Source organism: Monodelphis domestica, chromosome 4, assembly GCF_027887165.1.
Source record: "Monodelphis domestica isolate mMonDom1 chromosome 4, mMonDom1.pri, whole genome shotgun sequence".
NCBI lineage: Eukaryota > Metazoa > Chordata > Mammalia > Didelphimorphia > Didelphidae > Monodelphis > Monodelphis domestica.
This window is the reverse complement of record NC_077230.1, coordinates 194,133,223-194,158,693: the sequence shown is the minus strand read 5'-3', so window position 1 is coordinate 194,158,693 and position 25,471 is coordinate 194,133,223. Positions and strand designations below refer to the sequence as shown.

At 36.5% G+C, this 25,471-nt stretch overlaps 1 long non-coding RNA gene across 1 annotated transcript; it reads left to right on the top strand.

The window, feature by feature from the left end:
- LOC103096739 (uncharacterized) lies at nucleotides 1–24,710 on the top strand. Its single transcript, XR_467715.3, has 4 exons — nucleotides 1–428; nucleotides 3,103–3,244; nucleotides 15,770–15,843; nucleotides 24,568–24,710. It is a non-coding gene; the product is annotated as an uncharacterized LOC103096739 (long non-coding RNA).
- The last annotated feature ends 761 nt before the right edge of the window (nucleotides 24,711–25,471 follow it).

Genomic DNA, 25,471 nt, shown 5'->3' with positions numbered 1-25,471 from the left:
GGACTTTGTGGTTATTATATAAACTGTCATCATCATATTTATGAAAGGATAATATAAAAAATAAAAGATAGTATAAGAATAAATTGAGAGAAACACTTGAGGAATTTTCTCTTCATTAACCTGTTTCTTCACTTAAAAAAAAACTGGCTCAATGACAAATTTCTTAAGATTAAGGAATTTTAAGATTAAGGATCTACAAAATGAACATATGTTGTTTAGTTATTACCAGTCCTGTTTATGATTGCTATGTTTCTTGAAGTCATCCCATAACTTTCCCAATCTAGAGAAAGCTTTGCTTTTCTGTTCTTTGTAATTTCTTCCTAGGACATTTGGTTTCAGTACCAAGCTCTGCTATTTACTAGCTATGAAATCCTAAGCCTATTATCCGCTCAGCCTGAATATCTCCAAGCTGAAAACTGAAAAGATAGGTAAGAATATAATTTATATCATAGGTGTCACACTTTCCCCATGAACTGCTTTGTGAATTGAAATGTGTTAAAATACAACAGGGAAATATTTAAATATGGGAAGAAAAATACAATACAACATAGATAATATGAATTTGTGGGTTTTTTATGTCAGTATGTGGCCTGTAGAGATCTGGTTCTATTTGGATTTGGCATTTATTCTCATCATACTATTAGGTCTCTTGTTTCATTACCATGTGGATTGAATTCAAAGGTGTGCTGACTTGACAATAGCAGAAGCATTAGAAGCATCTCCTATGGTGCCACCAGGAATTGATTTTTCAACTACCCTTTCCAAAGAATTACCATTGCCACAACGAGAAGGAAGTAGTAAGGATTCTCTGGTGTCTGAATTTACTAACATGTAGTCTCCTGGTATTTCTAACCTACTTGGATAACAGAGTCAGCCTTGTAGAAATGTTCTTTGTTGGTTAAAGCAGGGGTTTTTGACCTGGGTTCATAGACTCCATGAATGGTTTTCAGTGAGACTGGGACATTGCATGATTTTTAAAAATATGTCTTTATTTTCATTAACCTTAGATCTTAGAATATTGTTTTGTTTTATTCATTTGAAATAATTATTCTGAGAAATAATGTTTAATGATAATTATTATTTTGTATTTAGGCTTAACAAAACAGCCAAAGGAATCTGTAGCACAAAAACATTTAAGAACTTCTGTCTTAGAGAATATTAGCTAGGGAGAGAAGGATGCTGTGTATGCATACTTAAGGATGATCCAGTGTTATAAAATTATATAATAAGATACCTAAATATCTATAGATAATATATATAATAAATAATATAAAATTATATTATTGTTCTAATGTTTTATAAGTATAAGTAGTACGGAGATTTTGGTAGCTAGAGAGAAATAGAGTGAGTATTTTAATCAGCATCACCCACTTTCCTCAGGTCTCCTCAGTAACCAGGGATATTATGGAGTTGTGAATGATTTCCTGACATCAGCTCATACAGTCCCTTTTCAGTTTGCTTAGTAGGCTTCCAAGGTCAATTTGGTTACTGGCATAGGAATTATATAGGCATATATATATATATATATATATATATATATATATATACACATATATCCTACTGGCATAGGAATAGTAGGAATTAAAAGTTATTTTGGACTCAGAAAAGAGTTTCAGTTTGAAAGTTCTGTAGTAGCAGCAGCAAATGATAAAAAGATAGACTTAAAATTCTTAGGTGATTTTCTAAAGAACAATCTGAATAGGACTGGCATCACTATATATATATATATATTTCCCTTCTTTTTTTTTCACTTTGGGCTCTCTAGCCTAGGAGCCTTCTTTCTTTGTAGAAAAAGTCTCATCACAGTTATAGTCTAGCTGACTTTGGAAGAGAACACAGGAATTCAGCAAAGAAGTTGAAAAAATAGAGTACAGATGCACAGAAGATAGTAGCAGAGTACAGCAAAGACAAACTAAAAGACACCAGTAGTTCTCTAGTAGTATATATGAATTTTCCTGTATCAGAGTGTTTGCTGGTTATATGCATTTTTATTTTTTTTTGAAAAATGTATTTAATTAGTCAATTTAGAATCTTTTTCCTTGGTTACAAGAGTCATGTTCTTTCCCTCTTCTTCCCCAGTCCCTCCAGTAGCCGACACAAAATTCCACTGGCTTTTCCATGTGTCCCTGATCAAAACCTATTTCCATATTGTTGATGTTTTCACTAGGATGATAATTTAGAGTCTATATCCCCAATCATATCCCCGTTGACCAATGTGATCAAGCACTTGTATTTCTTCTGTGTTTCTACTCCCATAGTTCTTCCTTTGGATGTGGATAGTATTCTTTCTCATAAATCCCTCCAAATTAATCTGGATCATTGCATTGCTACTACTAGAGAGGTCCATTTCATTCGATTGTGCCACAGTATATCGGTCTCTGTGTACAATGTTCTCCTGGTTCTGCTTCTCTCACTCTGCATCAATTCCTGGAGGTTGTTTCAGTTCACATAGAATTCCTACAGATCATTATTACTTTGAGCGCAATAGTATTTCATCATCAACAAAAAGCACAATTTGTTCAGCCATTCCCCAATTGGAGGGCATTCCCTCATTTTCAAATTTTTTGCCACCACAAAGAGCTCAGTCTTTTTCCTTATTATCTCTTTGGGGGCATAATCAATTCACAACTCCACCAGCAATGCATTATGCCCCAATTTTGCCACATCCCCTCCAATATTCATTACTTTCCTTTGCTGTCATGTAAGCCAATCTGCTGGGTGTGAGGTGGTACCTCAGAGTTATTTTGCTTTGCATTTCTCTGATTATAAGAGATTTAGAACACTTTTTAAAGGTACTTATTAATAGTTTTGATTTCTTTATTTGAAAATTGCCTATTCACATCCCTTGTCCATTTATCAATTGGGGAATGACTTAATTTTTTGTACAATTGATTTAGCTCTTTACAAATTTGAGTAATTAAATCTTTGTCAGAGGTTTTTGTTATGAAGATTTTCCCCCCAATTTGTTGCTTCCCTTCTTGTTTTGATTGCATTGTTTTTATACAAACCCTTTTTAATTTAATGTAATCAAAATTATTTATTTTACATTTTGTAATTTTTTCTTTTGCATAGTTTAAAAATCTTTCTTTTTCAAAAAATCAGGGGACTTCTGGATAAACATGGCTGCAACCTAGACGTGAATCGCTTCCTCTCCCTGGCACCGAACGAAATGAACTACCTCAAAAGAGCATAAAATCATCTTTGGAAGAACGGAGGGTCTCTCCAGTACCCCACAGAAATAAAGGTATGTGGTGTTTGAACATTGCCACACTATAAGACGGAGGTAAAGCTTGCACAAAAACGTAAACTGAGCTGCCAAATTTTCTCACAATATAAAATCATTTTAAATGATTGCCTTAATTTCCTGTTCATAAGAGGTGAGGTCTCCCTTTTCATCTTTGATACTATTAATTTAATTTTCTTCTTTCCCCTTTTTTATTAGATTGACCAGTACTTTGTCAATTTTATTTGTTTTTTCAAAATACCAGCTTCTAATCTTATTTATTAATTCAATAGTTCTTTCATATTTGATTTTTATTAATTTCTCCTTTTATTTTTAAGATCTCTAATTTAGTTTTCATCCGGGGATTTTTAATTTATTCACTTTCAAGTTTTTTGATTTGCAAGTTCTATTCATTAACCTCTGCCCTCCCTAATTTGTTAATATATGAACTCAAGGATATAAATTTCCCCGAGTACTGTTTTAACTGCATTCCATAGATTTTGAAAGTATGTCTCATTTATAGTCATTCTTTTCAATGAAATTATTAATTGTTTTTATGATTTGTCCTTCAACCAATTTTGGAGAATCATATTATTTAATTTTTAATTAAATTTTTATGATTCTCCATATACCCTTACTAATTATTATCTTATTGAATTATGATCTGAAAATGTTACATTTATTATTTATGCTTTTCTGAATTTGTTTGCCATGTTTTTATGCCCTGGTACATGGTCAGTCTTTGCGAATGTACCATGTGCTGCTGAAAAGGTGTATTCTTTTTGTTCCCTATTTATTTTCTCCAAATAGCTATTAACTCTAATTTTTCTAAGATTTCATTCACATATCTTACTTCTTTCTTATTCATTTTTTGGTTTGATCTATCTAGATTTGACAGAGGAAAGATCAGGTCTCCCACTAGTATAGTTTTACCATCTATTTCCTCCTTCAGTTCCACTAGTTTATTCTTTAGAATTTTGGATGCTATACCATTTGGTGCATACATATTGAGTACTTATATTTCCTCATTGTCTATACTGCTTTTTATCAGGATGTAATTACCTTCTCTATCTCTTTTAATCATATCTATTTTTACTTTGGCTTTGCCAGATATCATGATTGCAACTCCTACCTTGTTTTTCACAGTTAAGGTTCAATAGATTTTGCTCCAATTTTAATTCTAACCCTGTGAGTTTCTACCCACCTCAATTGTGTTTCTTGTAGACAACATATGGTAGGATTTTGGTTTCTAATCCACTCTCCTATTTGCTTTCATTTTATGGGTGAGTTAATCCCATTAACATTCAAAGTTATGTTTGCTGTTTGTCTGTTCCCCAACATTTTGATATCCTCTCCTAGTTCTGCCCTTTCTTCTTTTGCTATATATCCCTTTAAACCAGTGGTTTATTTTTAATCAGTCCCATTAATCCCCATCCTTATTATACTTCCCTTTCTGCCCTGTCCCTTTTTGTTCCCTTCTTATTTTATTATATTATTTTTATATTATATTATATTATTTATTTTTATATTATATTATATTATAATTTTTATTTTAGGTCCTGTTAAGTTTGCTCCCCAATCTCTCTTCCTCCCTTTTTGTACTCCCCACCTGTCTCCCCCAACCCTGTTTTCCCTTCTCACTTTCCCTATATGGCAAGATAAATTTGATGCCCCAATAGTTCTAGATACTCTTCCCTGTCGGAATTGATTTCACTGAGAGTAAGGTTTAAGTATTACCTATTAGCACTCTCTTCCTCTCCTTCTTATAACAGTATTCTGCCCCTCTTCTTACCATGCACCTTTTTGTGTGATATAGATTATCTTATTTATCTTATTCATTCAGGTTTTTCTTGGTGTCATCTTCCTATTTGCCACTTCCCTTTTTCTTTTTCTTTTTGCATATCATCTTATACGCCTTATTACCCCAATCTTTACCTATGAATGATTCTCCTAATTACTATTATAGTGAATATAATTTTTGAGAGTTATGCATAATATTTTCCCACAGATTAATATAAACAATTTGAACTTATTGAAGCCATTTAAGAAGAAAATTTAAATAAAAAACATTTCCCCCTCTCCCCTCTCTTTCTTATTTAACTTTTCATGCTTCTCTTGATTTTTGTTTGGATATCAAACTTTCCACTTAGTTCTGTTCTTTTCTTTACAAATACTTGTACATCTTCTATTTTGTTGAATGCCCATACTTCGCCCTGGAAGTATATATTCAGTTTTGATTGATAGGTGATCTTTAGTGGAAGACCCAGTTCTCTTGCCTTTCTGAATATCATATTCCAAGCCTTGAGGTCCATCAGTGTGGAAGCTGCCAGGTCTTGTATAATCCTACTTGGTTCTCCTTGATATCTAAATTGTCTCTTTTTGGCTTCTTGTAAAATTTTCTCTTTATCTTGGAAGCTCTTGAATATAGCTACTACATTCTTAGGGTTGTCTTTTGAGGATTTAGTGTAGAGGCTGTTCTATGAACTCTTTCAATGTCTATTTTGCTCTGTTGTTCAAGAACATAAGGGCAGCTTTCTTGGATAATTTCTTGTAGTATGATGTCAAGATTTCGGTTTGTTTCTGAGTTTTCAGGTAGACCAATGATTCTCAAATTGTCTCTTTAAGACTGATTCTCATGGTCTATAATCTTTCAGTGAGATATTTATGTTTACTTCTATTTTGTCAGTGTTTTGACTTTGCTTTGTTAATTCTTGCTGTTTTGCAAGATCGTTGTCTTCCAACTGCCTATTACTGGTATTTAAGGACTGGTTTTCTGCTATAATCTTTTGATTTTCCTTTTCTCTTTGGTCTATCCTGCTTTTCATGGCTTCCAGTAGTTTCTCTAATTGGGAGTTCCTGTCATTTAAATTGTTATTTTCTTTTTGGACTATTTCCCTCTTTTCTTGCCAAAATCCTTCAATCTTTTTGATAAGTTATGGTTTAAAATCCTCAAGAGCTTATGGCCAATTTCCTTTTTGGGGGGAAGGTTTGGATACATTTATTTGTATATCCTCTTCTGCTATTTCCTCTGTAGTCTGGATTTTTCCTCCAATTTTTATATCCATGGTCAATGCCTTCTTCTTCTTTTTCTCTTTGTGGGGAAGTTGTTTTTTCTGGGCATTGTTTGCCATCACTATGGTGGTTTTTCTATCCCTTTCAATTAGAAGGAGGAGGGCAGACTCTCTGTGTATGTAGCTAAGGAGTGTGGTTTTTGCCTGAGGCCACCTCTTGAGTCTCTGCAGCTTCTACTATTTACTGCTTTTCTCCTCACTATCTTTGTGTGGATAACAAGGTCTGAGCTCTTTAGCTTGCTGGGGTCTCAGGTCTAGCTGCTCTCAGGGGAAGCTAATCAGTTGTCAAGGACCTAGAGGTGCCCCCCCTCTTGCTCTAGAGATGCCCCTCACTCACTCACTGATTCTACCTCACTGGCTCTGACTCTGGTTCTGTAGGTGGGGTGGGGGATGGTTGATCAGCTCACATTTTGGTGGAAGCTATTTTACCCCCTTATAGTGTGAAAATGCCCAAATCCCATCTTCAATGCTGAACCCTACTGTAGAGTCCCTTCATTAATATGAATTTGATTTTTATGGCCTTTTGAGGTAGTCTATATTGGTAGGTGGTGAGGAGAGGAAGAGTCCTGGGTCTCTGCTGCTTCCATGTTTACCTGAAAGTCCCATATGCATTTTTAAAACTTGATTTTTCTTGCAATTTTAAAAACATTTTCTTTCAAAACATGATTAATAAAGAAATATGTTTTGCATGCAAGCACATGCATAACTTATATCAAACTGTTTGCCTTCATACTGTGTGTTTGAGAATCATGTGTATCCTCTGTGTCCTCTACACCATCTCTGAGAAAATATACTAATACACACACATATATACAGGAGACATCTTTCTCATCATTTGTTTTGCTATATTGTTTTACTCTAGGTCTTTTACTTTGAATTAGTGAATCCTCTGTTTGGATTAGTAAATGAAACACATTGGTGGGGGCTCAGAAACTATAGCTGTGAGTGGTAATTGCCATAAAAGATCTTGAATTTAGGATAGCTTTTATAGTAGCTGAGAGAGACAGACAGACAGACACAGAGACACAGAGAAATAGACACTGCAAAAGAGATACTGACAGAGAGAGAGAGAGTAAGATTGACAGATTGTGTGTGTGTGTGTGTGTGTGTGTGTGTGTGTGTGTGGAATAGGCTTTCAACAGAACAATTTATCTAGTCATAATATTCAGTCAGGTTAAAAGACTATTCATCCTTTTCCTACTATATTAGTTAAGAAGGATAAACTTACACACACAAATTATTGGTTAACAAGACTACAGAATGACATTTTCAGTTGTTTGCTAAAGACAACAGGTTAAAAAGTTATCCAGAAAAAGAGAAAGGCCTAAGAAGATTTTAATTGTCAAGAAAGATTTCATAGGGGAGGTAGGACTGGAAACATATCTTGAATGGTGAAATTTAGGTGAATAAAAGCAATGCAAAAGAGAAATTAAATTAAATAAGGAGGGATAAGACAAATGTGAACGAACAGAGAAAATATGGATGGGGGTTGGGGAGAATATTCTATGCAGGAGAATTAAGTACCCATGTGGAAGTAAGCACCCAGGACACACAAACTAGTCTGGAACTGTTTGTACTCACATTCCTAACATCTTCTAGCTCTAATTTTTCCTCCTCAACCAGAAGCAGAACAGTGCTAATTGGCAGACTGTCAACATTTGAAACTGCCACTGCACTAATTAATATGTGCTTATGGCCAGAAAAGTGACTGTAAAAATGACAATTTGACGTTTCAAATTTATTCGCTGCCAGTCATTTCCCTAAATATGAATAGCAAGATTTACAAATCAAGGGAAAAATCTGTTCATTAGTTCAAACCAAGCACACTCTCATAACTCTTGGGTTTTTAATCTGCTCTATACATTGCTAGTTATTGCTGGCTAGAACAACTGTGGCAGGAGAACTGGGGAAGTGAGGCAACAGAGAAAGTGGTACACAGAGCAGAAAACACATTTATCTTTCTGGATTGGCTCATCTTGGCCCATCTCTATGCCGGATGTTGTGGCAGCCAAGAAGTCTTACTTCGTAAATAAAATTAACTAGGCATCTCTCAGGATCCTGGAATAAAATGATATGTAGCTATCTGATCCTCCTTTATATTATTTGGTTATGATATGAGCCAGTTTTTTCCAATGGAGAAACACAATTACAAATACTCACCTTATAAAATGTAGTAATTTAGCTTCAAAAAGAGATTCGAGGACTCATTGATGAAGAAATATTGTAATTAATGTCCTTAAAAAGAAGTCTTATTAACCATCTTGAATCTCTCTTCAACAATTTTACCCATTTTACTAATATCCACTTATATAATATAATCCTTGTGTCCCACTTTCAGAAATAATGTCATCCTGATTTGACTTTTTAAATTTTCTATGTATTGTTTATTTTTTTCATATTTATTTACTTTAGAATCACCTCCATATCATTGATAGATACCAATTTTTTTCTTTTACTTTGAATCTAATAAACAGAAAACTGTACATATTTGCTATATAGAACTTGTTGTCCTTTATATAATGAATTCAAGAAGCCACTTGCAAAGCTGTTCTCATGATTTTTTTAATCTTTCTTCTGTTTCTTCTTTTAGGTTGGAAAACCTATTCCTACTCCCTTTTTACAATTCTCTTCCTTCTCTCTAAACTGAGGGGGGAAGACCACTTGTAATAAAATATCAGTCTAGTAAAAGAAGTTCCCATTTCAGCCATGTCCAAAAATGTTTGTCTCATTTTACAACTTGAGTTTTTACATCTGGGTCCGTAGGTATGTAGTAGCTACATAATTTTCATGTCATTTGATCTAGATTTCATAGAAATATTGATTTAAAGCACAACTCTCACATTTGCTGGCTGTGTGATTGTGGACATGTCAATTAAATTCTCTGCGTCTCAGTTTCTTTATATTTAAGGTAAAAAAAAATAGCCTCACAGGGCATTTGTGAATAATATATTTTTACATCTAAAAACACTAAATAGATGTGCTTTTATCCACAAATACAGTGACTACGAGTGTCTGTGTTTTTGCTGCTAATTCTCTTTTCTATATGATTTTACTCTGAACCCTTATCTCTCCAAGGAAGAGCTCTCTGATGGTTTATCACATAAGTAGTATCACATAAGTAGCCTCCTAGTTTCTACTTTTTGCTTCAGTGGTATTTCAAGTGTTAATTTTAATGATGATGGATAGAGGCAACTGTCTGCCTCAATACTAGAAATACTAATAAACTAGGAGGTAGACTCCCAAAAGTCCATGGACAGGGGGCAGCAAAGTGGCTCAGTGGTTTGAGGGACAGGACTAAAGACAGGAGATTCTGGGTTAAAAATCTGACCTCAGGCACTTTTTAGCTGTGTGACTCTGGTTAAGTCACTTACCCCTCCCCCATTATCTAGCTTTTACTGCCCTTCTTCCTTGAACTAATATATAGTATTAATTCTAAGATGGAAGGTAAGTGTTTCAAAAAAGTTCATGGACAGCCTTGTCTCTGATTCTGATGAATATAGCATGTAAGACCAGATATCTCCATTAACTATGAAGTTTTAAGTGAGAAGAAAAGCTCTTTAACACACACAAAATTGGGGATTCCTGTTCTTAGATCTTGCCCTTAGGTTTTTATGTATGGAGAGCCTCCTTTCTATTCCCTGTTTGACAACGTGTTGAAGCTGTGTTTCAGGTTAAGCCCACCCATAATGACAGGGAGACAAGAAAGCCAAAAATGCTAGGGCAGGAATGCCAAGAGCTACTGGCCAGCAGGGATTTTCAAAGGAGTTTATTCAAGTTGGCTCATGAAGTAATGATAGCTGAAGAATTTTCCCTTTCTGCCTAACTTGCTCTTGACTACTTTGCACTACCCCACTAATGAAGGAAAACTGTACAAAGTGGTCAGATTTCTAAACTGCTCAGCTGATGAACAGTCAGGTCAGGAAATGACTAGAAAGTAAGACTGGAAGCTGCCACCCACTAAAACAATCATCCCCAAAGTGGAGAAGGATGGCATGGCGTGATGCCAAAGGGATTGAGGCTTTACCACAAAGGATAAGTGATTTATCATCAGATGTGGGTGGAATCTCACTCTCTCTCTACTATAGTCAACCATAGGACTTGTTTCTTACATAATGACACTTACCTGTTACCTACTACAGTTCAATACTTTCTCCCAGTACTATGAGATCTTCCAACCTTCTCCCTTCTTAACTATGGATTGATGCCTCAAGACAATTATAACCTAACCCACGGCAGCAGCTGCACTGCCGTCTTTGGGGAAATCCATGATTCCTCCAGGTATACATACCATGAAAAGGAAAATTTAAGAATAAAAGTGCATGATCAGAAAGCTTTGGAGATTATTGTGCTGTAGAGCTGTTAGTGAAAATGAAGTGGCATTGAGAGACATAGGTGGCTACTGAGTTTCTAAATTGACTTGACTATGACACTTCTTGTGACCATGAATAAGAAAGCAGATTAAGGACACTTTAGTCATAAATGGAAAAACTTTAAGAACACTTCAATCCAGCACTGAGGAGGATTTCACCTCATAATGAGAGAGATTGTCTAGTCATAGAAAATGTATCTAGGAACTGATTTGGGGATGCTGACAGTGGTTTGGGATAGCTGTGTCTCAAAAAGGATGCTGGGAACTTATGTTACACAGTGATTTTTAAAATATATATTTTAATTAATTTTCTTTTACTTCTTCTGTTGAGCATGAAAACTGCAGAGAATTAAGCCCTGTTTGTTTGTTTTTTTAACCCACTAGTTGGTGGATTCTAATTACCTCTCTAAGTCATTGCTTAGGAGGTACCTCAAAGTATGGAGCCTAGAGACATCAATCAGTTTGATTACCTAAAGGGGTGGTTGAAGGTAGGAGTAGAAGGGAGCAGGACCTGGACACAAAGGAACCTATAACAAAGAATTAAGGCAATTTACAGCATACATTTTCTTGATCTATTTTCTTCCTTAATACCCTACTTTATGTTGTGGAGATGTTAACATATCACTGAGGGATAAAAAGAAATTTGGTCCCAATATTTGATTTGCCCTGGTAGTATCTAAATTCCTTGAGTTCTAGGACTATTCTCATTGTTATATTTTTTTCCCAGTGCTTAGTACAGTGTCTGGCATTTAAAAGATGCCTACTGCATTTGTGATAGACTGATTTGAATGTTCATATATAGTTTATAAACAGAGACTAAGTTTGAACTCATCTGACTACTATAACTCTTGGACAGTAAATATAGCACAGTTTTGGCACAATAGATGATATTTTACCTAATTAAGATTAGATATCACCTTATGCAGAAAGAACAGAATTTATGGCCGATAGTGGAACCACTTAACAGACAACAGCTGTAAACTTTTTGAGAACAGGGATAGTCTTTTGCAATTCTTCTCATTCCTATTGCTTAGCATAGTGCCTGCTACATAGTGGGCACTTAATGAATGCTGGTTGACTGACTATAGGCAAGGAATGTATGGATGTAGTTTGGAATAAGAAGTTTTTAATTAGTGTTTAGATAACCAACTAAGCCAGGGGCATTATATGCAGTTGTGCAGTCAGGAGAGAAGTTGGTGTCAAAGGGGAGAGACAGACATGGCTCCAGACATTCTTTGGGAGAGAGACACATAAAAAGGTTTTGGAAGCTTTATACAAGGAGGATGATCCGGGTCCTCAATAGTTCTAGTTTTGCCTCCTTAAAGACTCCAGAGACTTTGACTTGGGAAGATCAGGTTCCCTTTCTTAGTGTGGGATAAGATCTCATTTCCCTCCCAGGAAAGAACTCATTTACTCATGTATGTTCTGGTATATTTTAAACACTACAACTCCAGTTTCTGTTTGAAATTTTGCTTGGAGAAGTTGCTTTACTTACTTTTGGCTGTTTATGACAGTCTTTTGCATAACCATAGTTTGGGTGGAGCGACTAAACTGGTGAGTACAATTTGAGCGTTAAATTCCCCTTTACAAATGAGCATAGAATTGATTTCTGTTTTGAACTGCCTCACTTTAAATAAAGTCATACTATTAAATTAATAATTCTTGAGGGAGCAGATAGTTATAAATTTATTTTGATATCCCCCTTGAAGTTGATGAGGGAAGAAACAAGCTCCCAGCCACACAGCCCACCTCCATCTTCCCTCCAAGTAGAAATCACAATATACTTTTTGGAGAGTTGTACTAGATACTAGATTATTTATCATAATACTCACCATGAGCTGCATGTCCATACCTCTAGCCAACCGATATGGACATACATAGATTTCATTTGAACAGTAGAGAAGGTGTCACAGAAAAGGTTGGATCTGAACTGGGCATCGACAGAAGGACTGACTTTGAATAAGGGGAGAATATAATAATTATAGTTGATAGTTGTATGGTCTAAATTTTGCAAAACACTCGTGTATATTACCTCATCTAAGCCTTACAATAATCCTATGAGGTGGAGGCCTTTGCTTTTATTAATATCCTCATTTTATAGATTAAATACTTGTAGCTCAAAGCAGTTAAGGGATTTGCTCATGGTCACACAAGTAATAAGGGTCAGAGGCAGGATTCAAACCTAGGTCTTACTGACTCTTTTTGAGTCTTTGTGGCACCATTTAGGATTTTCTTGGCAAAGATACTAGAAGTTTTTGCCATTTCTGTCTCCAGCTTATTTTATACATGAAGGGCATGAGGCAAACAAAGTTGAGTGAATTGCCTTGGATCACATAGCTAGTAAGTTTCTGAGATCAGATTGAAACTCAGGTCTTTTTGCTTTCAGATCCAGCACTCTGTGACTTTGGAAGCATAAGGAAGAAGTCAATGTAGGAACTTCCTCCAATAAGGCAGATCTCGACTCATCTGTGGCTTAGTAAGTTAATGCCTAAGAAGGACTTGAGATATCATGAGGTAATATGATGTGACTTTCCCAAGGAAAAGCATACAGCCAGTCAATAAATGATAGAGGCAAAATTTGAACCCAGATCTTTCAGACTCCATGTCCAACAGTCCATCTGTTACCCAATACTGATAGAGGCAAAATTTGAACCTAGATTTTTTAGACTCCAGCTCTAACAGTCCATCTGTTACCCATACTGCCTTAGAAGATTGTGTCTATTTTTGCACACAATTACTATTATAATTAGGAATAAGAATAAGACTGGATCCATGATTTTACCTGTATAGGGAATTCCTAGATGATGAAATTCCCTTTATCAATTCTTGGTGACTTCAGGACTAGGTGTCACAGCTGTATTGAGCCTGAAGTTAGGAAGATATGAGATCATATCTGGCCTCAGATATATTAGCTGTGTGTCTCTGGGCAAATCACTTAGCCTCTGTGTCTAAGTTTCCTCATCTGTGATAAAAGTAGCATTCACCTCTCAGGGTTATTCTGTGGATCAAATGAGATAATTAAAAAGCACTCAACACAGCACCTGGCTAATAGTAAGCACTAAACAAATATTAGCTATTATTATTATCATTATTATCATTATTATAGCATTGGATAAGGAATTGTAAATTGACTAAGTGACTTGCCCTTTGTGATAACAGATCAGAGGTAAGACTTGGATGGAGGTCTTCCTGGATTTAAGGCAGGCTCTTTAACGGTGATGTCATGTGTAATATAGCATATAATTTTAATATATATATACTATATAATTAATAAAATTAACTGGGGAAGAAGACTTAAGTTTTAAATATAATTTTCAGCATTACTATCCATGTCATTTATAGTACCATTTATTTCTAAGGATGAATCATTCACAGTCTTTGTGACAGGATTTCCACATGATTAAATATTATTTTAAAAATAATTGAAAAATGGCATATTCTTTAAAAATCAACAACCTCCCACCACCAGGTCAGGTGATTATTTTGTGCCTTCCTATGTTGAACCATCTAAATGCTTTGAGCCTTCCATAAGCTCACTGGTGAGCATCCCCTTCAAGGAATGTCTCTTCATTATAAATGTAAAGGCTGCATGTATCCTCTACTGAGACAGCACTTTTCTCCTCTGGTGTCAACTGGTAAATGTTTTAAAGCCTTGTAGGAAAGACAGAAAGTAGCTGTGATGAACTAGGATTAAGATATGCTGACCGCTTACTCCTGGAGTTCATTAGAGTGTCATTCGGGAATTTTCCTGACAGCCAAGAGAACAGGACTTAACAGGTCTATCAGTATATAAAGGCTGTCGGATACAGCAAGGGAAAACTGTTTCTTCATAACTCAGCAATATAAGAAATAAGGGCAGCAAGGGGGAGGAGGGGAGTTGGCATGGATGGGTGACAGAGTTACGGATTGCTAACTGAAAAGGCTAGGAGTGATGATGACTTGAGACAACATTTTGCAGGGGAAAAATTATGGCTGTGCATGTCTATCTCAAGGCACTTTGCAAATGTTAATTCTCACCATACCTCCCCAAAAGGTGACTCTCAGTTCTGCTTTTGCTGAAGAAAGGTTATAAAAATCACCTCAGACTACCCACCTCGGCACTGTGTGAACCAGGACTAAAAAGAGAACCCCTGACTCCCAGGTCTTCCTGATACTGGATTCAGCAGGCTTCCATCTTTCATAAAACACTTGGCATCTTAAATAGTTGTTTTTATATCAGTCTGTACAATCGATTAAAGCCCCGCTAACTCTTTTTTTTTTTTTTTAGTACTAGCAGCAGCACATGCAATCAATGTTCCAAACTTATATAATCCTCTGCCTATATGTAGGTTACTACAAAAAAAAGTAACTGGTAACCAGCTGTAACAGTCGGTCATTTTCAGTCATGTCCATCTGTTTGTGATGCCTTTTGGAGTTTTCTTAGCACAGATACTCAAGTCGTTTGCCATTTCCTTCTCTAGCTCATTTTACAGGTAAGGAAACGGGCAAACAGTTAAGTGACTTGCCCAGGGTCACATGGCTGGTGGCTTTGAACTCATGAAGATGAGTCTTCCTGATTCTAAGTCCAGTTTTATCCATTTCACCACCTAGCTGCCCCACTATGTAATAGGACCATATGTAAGTTGCTGCCTAAAAGTGACTGGTAACCAATTACAAGAGTAAAGACCAAAGTGGGAAAACCGAAGATGATTATGAGTATTATTCAGTTTCATTCCAGATTCACATCTGATTCATGTTTGAAATTAGGTAACACTAAGGGTTCATTAATTAGCATCCCTATTAAGTAAACGTCTATAGCATGGTGGTACTAAAAGCGAGATGCATTTAAGCCAAAGCCCTTACTTTCCTAAACGATAACATGAAAGGATTCTGAGAGATGACCTTTAAGGACTCTCAGGTACTTTCTATGAAGCTTTCCCTGATTCCTTCTAACTGCTAGTGCTTTTGATCCCTAACTACCCTGTATTTAATTAATGGTTTGATTAGTTGATTGATTTACATATGTGTTTATGGCTTAAAAATCTAAACTTAAGAAATGCATAATGGAAATTAATGTATTCTGCTTAAGGATGGAAATTGTCCTTTTCTTTTTATTCATGTTCCCAGGACCTCACACAGTATTGGTCACATAGTAGGAGACATTCAATGGAAGAATGAAAGAATACATCAAAAGGAGTCTAGTAAGTACTTATCACATGTAAAGCTTCGTGCCAAGCACTGAGGATACAAATAGAAAAGCAAGACAGTGAAAGCTGTCAAATCAGTCAATAAATATTTATTAAATATCTACTAAGTACCAGGTGCTGTGTTAAATGCTGCAGATTCAAAGAAAGGTATAAAATGGTACCTGATCTCATGGAGCTCACAAACCAAGCAACATGCAAATAGTAAAATACAAATATATAGGGGATAAATTGATAATAATCCACAGAGGGAAGAAGCTAGAATCATGAGGGAATCAAAAAAGGCCACTTACAGGGGGGGGGGGCAGTTAGCTGAGACTTGGAGAAAGCCAGAGAAGACAAGAAGCAGAGATGGAAAGGGAGGCTATTTTAGGCATGGACAACAGCCAATAAAAATGCCTGGAGTCAGGAGATGGAGTATCTTGTTCCAGGAACAGTACAGAAGTCTTTGCCATTGGATTGCAGAATACATGAATGGGTGTAAAGGATAAGAAGACTGGAAAGTTGGTGGTATGGAAAATGGCAGGTGATAAAGAGCTTTGAATGACAAATAGAGGATCTCAAATTTTGGTCCTGTAGGTGATAGGGGAGCCCCTGGGATTTATTGAGTTCACATTTTAATAGAAGATAATATAGGTGTTCCAGAAGTCGTAATGTACTTTCAAGATTAAAAATTAAACTTAAATTTTTAGATTTTCCCCTCTATATGTAAAGATTTAATGGAAAAGACATTTAGGATATGGATAGATACATGCATAAATACACATATAATATACATATACCTACATACAAACATATATACATGTACACATATATATGCAATTTTGGTCATTTAAAACTGTACCAAGATCTCTGAGTCATCCTTAATGTGTATATAATTCAAATAAAAATACAAAAAAGGACATATGTATATAGCTTATATAGATAACAGTATACATATGCACATTGTATGTATATATGCATGTATGTGTATGAAGTAAATTGTTGTTGTCATTGTTGTTCAGTCATTTTAGTTGTGTCCAACTCTTTGTGACTCTAATCACCTGCAGGACCAAAATTTGAGATCCTCTGTTTGTTATTCAAAACTCTTTATCACCTGCCACCTCCCATACCATCAACTTTCCAGGCTTCTTACATCTTACACCCAACCATGTATTCTGTCATTCAGAGTTTTCCTTCTCCAGTCATTTTACAAATGAAGAACTGGGTCTAATTGATATATAAATGGAGATTTTGAGCCTTTGGACTTCATCTCCCAGAAGTCCCTTAGTATTTCCCAAAATTCCATTTTCCTGCATCCCCCCATTTTGCTTGATTGTATTTAAGTGGCTGAAACTCCTCTCTTTCTCTCTCTCTCTCTCTCTCTCTCTCTCTCTCTCTCTCTCTCTCTCTCTCTCTCTCTCTCTATTTCTCTCTCTCTCTCTCTCTCTCTCTCTCTCTCTCTCTCTCTCTCTCTCTCTCTCTCTCTCTCTCTCTCTCTCTCTCTCTCTCTCTCCTATGACCTGGCTGAAATCAGGCAGTTCTTTTGTTTTAGTTATTATTAATAAAACCTTTATAAAATATAATAGTTATTGATTATTAATTTAAAAACCCACATTGGGTTAAATGACTTGGCCAGAGTCACACAGTGAGTAAGTGTCTGAGGTCAGATTTGACCTGAGGAGGAGGAGCCTTCTTGACTCCAGGTCCTTCCCTCCACCCACTAGCTGCCCTATGAAGCAAACAGGAAAAGGGAAACACATCTTACTCATTACCTGCACCACTAGTGAGGACATAGCTTTGGGAATCATCCAAATATAAGCAGCTTTATCCTTCTGTCATACATTTCCACATAGTTGTGCACATCCTCTTAATCAAAAGGTTCTGTTTCCACCAAGTGCGATCTTTTCTTTTTATTAGCCATGTCTCAGTGATTATGCCCTTCCAGACCCAGGATCAATTTTGATGTTTTACTTGAAGAAAATCTAAAACAAGGCTTCATTCATAATGATACTGCTACCAGGATAACCTACTGACTTTTCAGGGAGATGGAGCATCGCGCAGTCTCTGAACTCGGAGGCTACTGGTCCTCTCCTCCTCTTCTAAGCATCCCCATCCTCTTCTTTCAAAGTACCACTGCTTTGGATCTTTGGCAATACTGTTAAAGAGAGGGCTCACTCCAGTGTGGACCAGATTCGGGGAGAAGTTTGTTATTTTTAGATCCCACTCCACAGAATCCTGGAGCTCTGTAACAATTGATTAAAGAGCTAACATGTAAAGAGGTGATGGAATGGTACTACAAAGGGGACCTCACCAGGGGATGATGACATACAACTCAGTAGACCATTAAATTGCCTCCTTTGGTTTGTTCCAATGAGATACGTGTATTTTTAATGCCACACATTTTATACTTTTTGAAATTTCATTCAGATCTTGATTTTTTTTCTTTACTTTTAATGCTCAGCCTGTCCTAAAAGTCTCCCTACAAATAGAATAATGTCTGTAGTAGAACCTTGGGTAAATTTAATATACTTTCATGCTTTAAGTGAAAACTTCTCCCAAGTGTATGTGGCAGAAATTTCTAACATTTGGAGTAGATAACTGGTATTTCTTTAATTATTCAGATTAGGTCAGACATAAACTGGTAAATTCCTGAACTATGCAAACTTGGGATAATGCGAAGATCATGTCTTCTTTGCCACTATATTGGCTAGTCTCTTGCTGATCATGAAGTAGACTGGGATTCAGAAGATTACATATATAGACCGAGAAGGCTTCTCAGTCTAATTTCTTCATTTTACAGTTGAAAAACTGAACTCTCTCAATGAAATAAAAATAACCTGCTCAAGATCACACAGGGAGTAAGTAGCAGAGGTGGGATTGGATTGTGCCAATAGAATTCCTGAGGTAGTGCTTTGATCACTGTACCAAGCAGCCTTCCCAGTGAGAGAATGGTCAGCTTTTTTTTTTTAATAGTGTGGTAGGTAAAAAAAAAATAAAAAAAACCCAGAAATTTTAAAAAAAATTGATTTTTCACTAACTAGCTGTTTTTATTTCTCAATTTCCAAATTCCAATTCTATAAAATAAGTATAATATTTGTACTTAACAATTAGTTGAGAAGATCAAATGAAACATTAAAAAGAACTTTTAAAAAGAACTTTTGGTCTGTGGTTGAGCCGTTATGTCTCTACTATCAGAATAAAAAAAATCATCCTGTCATGATATATTTCCCATTGCTTCAGTGCAAAAGATTGCAATGTAACAAATATTATGCAATAGGAGTAATATTGCAGTAATGTCCTTAGACCTCATTTTATATCACAACTCAGCTAGAAGTGATCTTCCTCAAAGGTAGTTCTGACTGTGTCTAACACTCAGCCTCCATACAATAAATTATGTGGCTCCCTGCCATCTACTCTTCATAACAAGTTTTCCCATACCTTTCTAGTTTTTTTGAACCTTATATCCAACCAGGTAGAAGTGATGCTGGCCTCCTGGTTACTCCTTGAACAAGACACTCAGTCTCCCAGCTCTAGGCATTTTCACTGGCTATCCTCTCTCCTTTCCACCACCTCATGGCTTTCTTAACTTCCTTCAAGTTTCAGTTTAAATCACACCTTTCATGAGAAGCCTTTCCCAAACTCTGGCAATTATAGTCTCTTCACATTGTTGATTATTTCCAGTTTATCCTATGTATAACTTGTTTGTTCAGAGTAATTTTCATGTAGTCTCCCATTAGTCTGTGAGCTCCTGCACTTAACACAGTGCCTGGCATAAAGTGGGTGTTTAATACGTATTTATTTACCGAAAGTCAGGGGTACCACTCTTCCCTCAGTCTCTTGTGTTCAAAATTCTTTTTCTTTTCTCTTTTTTCAGATTATGTGTTGACATAATTTTTAATAATCATTTTCTGATGTTCTGCAACCCACGCTCTTCCTCCTCCCACCATTCTACCTTCCTTTCTTTGATCTCTTTGAGATACAGATCTAGTAGTGGTATTTCCAGGACAAGTTCAAAGTGCTGAAGTTATCTTTGACTTCATCCTCACCATTGATTTAGTTCTCTCTTCTCTATTTCCTTAAAATGAAGTCTTTTCTGATCCTTCCCCATCCAATCAGCAATGACTTTTCCCTTTTCTGACTTCGCATACCACTTCTCTTTTTCCTTTTCGTCTCTTTCCTCTTCTCAACCTTCTTTGAGGCTATCAATCTTTTGTACCTCTAGTTATCTTATATAATAAGTAGGATTTTGATGACAAAAAGGATAAAGATGTAAAAAAAACAGTGAAATAAACCAATACATCAAAAAAGCCTGAATACCTGTGTAATATGTAACATCTGTGAATCTCCCACTTCCATAGAGGGATGGGTTGGGAGTGTCCTCTCATACCAATTACTTCTCTCAAGCATGATTCACAATTTCAGTCATGCTTGACCTTTATAATTTTGTGAATTCACTTGTGAGTTTTTAGAGAAGGTGTTATAATTTTGTATATTGTTTTCTGGGATCTGCTTATTTCATTCACTATGCATCTATTCATGTCTAACGATTCTGAAATCACTTCAACTTGTTTTCTAGGTCAGTTGTTTTTATTATGAGAAGCCTTATAATTTCTTTCTTTTCAGTATTTCAACTTTACTTTATTATTTCTAGTTGTCTTGTGTAGTCATTATCTTCTATGTGGCTTATTCTAATTAAAAAAAAAACCTCTTATATTCTGTCTTTGAATCATTATTGTGTATCAGTTCTAAGAAAGAATGGTAAGTGTTGAGCAATGGGAGTTAAGTGACTTGCCTGTGGTCACACAGCTAGAAAGTATCTGAGCTCAAATTTGAACCCAGGACATCCCGTTCTAGGCTTGGTTCTCTATCCACTGAAACACCTAGCTACATGCCCCACAATTCTAATTTAAAAGGATTTCAATGAATGGATAAAATTTTGTATCTATTGAACTATACTGTTAATTTCTTTTTTCAAGTCATTCATCCAAGTAACTTTTTTTTTCCTTCTAGTCAATTCAATTACAAAAAAAAATGTTTTTAATTTGTGTTTTAAGTTTGATCTCTTTTAGGAAGTATAGTTGAACTTGTGCCCAAATTGTGTTTTCCTTTGAGGATTTGCATGTAAATATTTTGGAATTATCCTTTTCTCCTGGGTTTTTATTTTCATCACCACCCCTGTTGCTATCATAGCTTCTTATGGTGGGATTCTTTTTGTTTATTTGTTTCCTCTTTTTTTTCAGCCTGCTTCTTAACTTCAAACTTTATGCTAAGACTTAGCTCTATGTACTAGTAGGTGGAATGTCTAAGACTGGTCTGGGATTCCCTCCTAATTATTTTGATGCAGGCTTCAGACTGGGTTCAAGGATGGAATTGATATGCCACTTTGCTCTGGGGGTCAGAGCCACATAACTGCTATTTGCTTCTGAAATTGATCCTTGTTCAGTGCACAGCCTCAAGTATGCACTGAGCATCCAGAGTATTTATAGTCCATCGTTAACCCAACAGTAGAATGTAAATGCCTAAAGTATAAGTAATGGTTCACTTTTTGGCCTCCTATCACCAGACCCTGCCATGGTGCTTTTCTCTGGTACTTAATAAATGTGTATTGAATTAAATCAATTAGGATGCATTATTCTATATTATGTCACTCTGTGTATCATATGAACAAAACTATAAGCTTCATGAGGTTGGGGACTATGTCTTTTCAAATTTTGTATTATCTCCAAAGCCTACCATGGTGCTGAGCACAGAGTAGTTTAAAAAAATAGAATAGTCATTGAATAAATATTTTAAATATCAATTCATATTTGAATGAATATATTTTTCCTTATTCTTATTAGGCCTTGGGTCTAATAGGCTCCAGTATTTCTTTCTTGGAAGAAAGAAGAACTAAGTTTGAATCTTACCTCATATACTTCTTAGCTGTGTGGCCCTTGGCAAATTTTTTAGCCTTTGAGTCCCAGTTTCTTCAACAATAAAATGGAGATAATCATACTATCTCCCTTATAGCTCTATTGAGAAGATAAAATGAGATGCTATATATCAAGTGTTTTGCAAACCTCAAAGTGCTATATAAATATTAGGTATTATTCAGCAGCCTTATGGGAAGAGTTCAAATGTGGGAGTAAGGAAGGCCTGAGTTAAAATCCCACCTTAGACAATTGCAGGTATCCCTTCATGGAGGGACAGGGAGGATATGGGCACAGCGACCCCACGATCTGTAAAATCTAAGTAAACTTTTTTGGCTCCCCCTTTGTACCAGAGAGCAAGTCTGAATTGTTTCTTTTTCTTTTATGGGGTATTTACAGTAAAAGAAATTGCATATATTTATGGTATTAAAAGATAAAATATACTGATGCTATAGAACACTGCATATACTATACACATACTGTACAGTAGAATACTGTGTGTATATTTTCACATAGTACACATCTCTAAACTTTTTCTATGTCATCTCCTGCCATTTGTATGTCATCTGCAGCTACCATAAAACTCCCCCAAATTCCCATTTGATATCTCATTCTAACCTGCAAAAATATCAAAACCCAACAGGGAAAGTTGTGATGTGGAAAGTATGCTTGTATTAGCTTTCTAATCATAGGCGAGTACCTTCATCTCTTTCTATTTCCATTTCTTTACTTGTAAAATGAGAATAATAATAGCTTCCATGTCCCATATTTGTTGTGAGGATCGACTGAGATAATATATGCCAAGCATTTGGCAAATATTAAAGTGCAATATAAATGCTCACTATTACTAATACTCACATTAGCATTAGAATTAGTACTGAGAGGAGATGCAGCTCTACAGCGTCAGCCAGTCCAAGACCTCCCTACCATAGAGCCGTGTATTCAGGAGAAGCACCACCGGCAGGAATGCTGGGTGCCAGCCAGGGAGCCACAATTCTGTGCCCTGTGATTACACTGTCAGGATGTCTATTGTACATACGTATGAGCATATGACAGACTTTATCCTCCCTTGACTTTGCCTAATTTTCCTAATCTCCGCTAATTACTTCATTGTTTTAACCCTTACCTTTTATCTTAGAATCAATGTTGTGTGTTGGTTCCAAGGCAGAAAAGTGGGAAGGGCTCGTTCATGGAGGTTAAGGGACTTGCAGAGGGTCACACAGAGATGCCATGCCTGAGGAGAAATTTGAATCCAGGATCTCCCCTCTCTAGATCTCAACCTCCTGAGCCGCCTTGCTGCCCCCTGCTAATTATTCCATGATGGAGAAATTACGTACTGATGCCCTCTTGCCGTCTTGGCAGCCATTTAGCTTAGACCAGAGGCTGATGGGCAAAGATACCTGAGGCCAATGTATCAGATGTTCATACAAATATACAACAGGCAAAAAGACAACATGACCACAAGGGCACAGCATTGTGATCCGCGGCTGGCATTCTCCGTACTTCTGCCACATGACACAACCAGAAGAGTTCCCAACTCTTCCCTTGGGCATGGACAAGAAAGAAAACAAAAGCACCCAAGGAGGCTCAAGGCAGGCATCCAAGTGAGGCTCCACGCATGAAGAATCCCGCTCCTCTCACACGCAGGTGCAGGGCAGCCATGGCCCTCGGCATAATTGGCCAGGCAGCCATTGGCAGGGTCACGGTCCAGGGCATTCCAGGTGGAGTGGGGATGAGCCAAGCACAGAGACTCTGGGGATTTTTTGTTCCTGCCATAGGGGACTAGATGCTCAGTTCAAGGTGTGTGTAATTAATTTCCTTGTCATAGCACCTGTGAAAACCAGGTGTGGCTTGGATGGGAGAGGACAACAATGGGAAAAGGGAATGTATATCTGATTTCCTAGGCTCTGAAGGTAAAGGGGGGCAGATAGGAGGCATGCTCTCAGGAGGAAAGAAATCAAGAGCTACTTATCCATCATGCTGTTTGCTAAAATAAACAAAGCTTACAGTGGTATGCGTGCAATCACACTAAACCATTTGCTTTATGAATTCTTTATGGCCTTACAGTACATTATACTCCAGTACTTTCCCCCTCATCTTCTGAACCTCTAATAGTGTCTTGATATTCTTGCGATCATCCAGAGGTATTTGCCTTTGATTAGGAGCCAGTGTAGCAAATGTACGGACCTTTAGGTCAAGTGCCCTTTGAAATAGTCGAAGGTCACCATGAAAATGGGACATAATGAAGAAGCAAGCCTGTTGCCATTTGTAAAATTAATGACTCGTTGCCGTAGGAGTGAGAACATTGAAATCAAAGTTACTGTATTAATTATAATGTTTAATGGCTTGGACAGCAGAGAACAGACGCTGATGGAGCATTTTGGATGATATTACTTCATGATATAATATGGGCAATTTAAGGAAAATAAATATTTTGGAAGTGATGACGGACAAGTTTCATCCAATTATTGCCTTGCTCTCTACCCCCCAGCACTCTGTGGAGGAAAGACATCAGAAGGGGAGGGGGGAGAGAATAATACATGTTTATTCTGTGCCAGGCATCATGCTAAGTGTTTTGCGAATATTAGCTCCTTTGAATGAGGTAGAAGTTTGTACAGAGGATAGCTCCACACTGACAGATAAAAAGGAACAACCTAATTCAATTAAATAAATACATATGTATTGAATGCCTAGTTTTTGTATGGCCCCACAGGGGAGAAAATGTATAATAATGATAATTCACATTTATTTAAAGCACTAAGTTGTAGAAAGCATTTCTTTTCATAACTTTTCTTTGAAGTATGTAACATAATATTATCCCTACTTTCAGTTCAGGCAGCTGAGTTTAAGTGGCTTGAAGACATTTACATAACCAGCAAATACATGAAGTGAATCTTGAACTCAAATCTTATGACTACAAGGTTAGTGCTTATTTCATTATACCACCCGATTCCCATTACAACCCAATGAAATCCTGCTCTCAAGATAATTATTCTTTATTTAAAAAAGAAAATAACAATATTAGCATTTCTATAGTACTTTAAGATGTACAAAGCATTTTACAAGTATTAATGGATAGAATGTCAGAGTCTGCAGTTAGGAAGACCTGAGTTCAAATCCAGCTTCAGACACTTAGTTTTGTGTTTCTTGCTAAGTCACTTAACTTTGCTTGCCTCCGTTTAAACTGGAGAAGGAAATGGGAAATCAGTCCAGCATCTTTGCCAAGAAAACCCCAATAGGAACGTGCAGAATCAAATACAACTGAAAACAATTGAATAACAAAACAGCAGCAAAACCAACCCTGAGAGTTGGTATCTTTCCCTTTTTATAGACAAAGAAAGTGACTTGGACAGGAGTAAATGATTTAGCTAGGGTCATGCCGAGATCTTTCTGACTGCCACCCCAACCTTCTGTCCATTGAACCAACTAGCTAGCTGCGTCTAGAGATGAGGTGTGCACTCAAATAAGTAATTCAAGACCTGCAGATCCGAGCCATGTGAATGGAACAAATTAAGGATGATCCAAGAGGGGATATAAACACTGCTCGGGGTGAATTGAATGATGATAACTGACAAGAGAGAGAAGGCAGATGTTCTCAAGTCTTAATTTGCTCTGGTTTAATTAGCCAAGGAGAAAGACTTTTTGAATATTATTATATGGGAGAGCTGGGCAGCAAAGACAATGGTGATGGTGAAGCCCTCCATTTTATGCCCTTTGAAAATGTACTAAAGAGG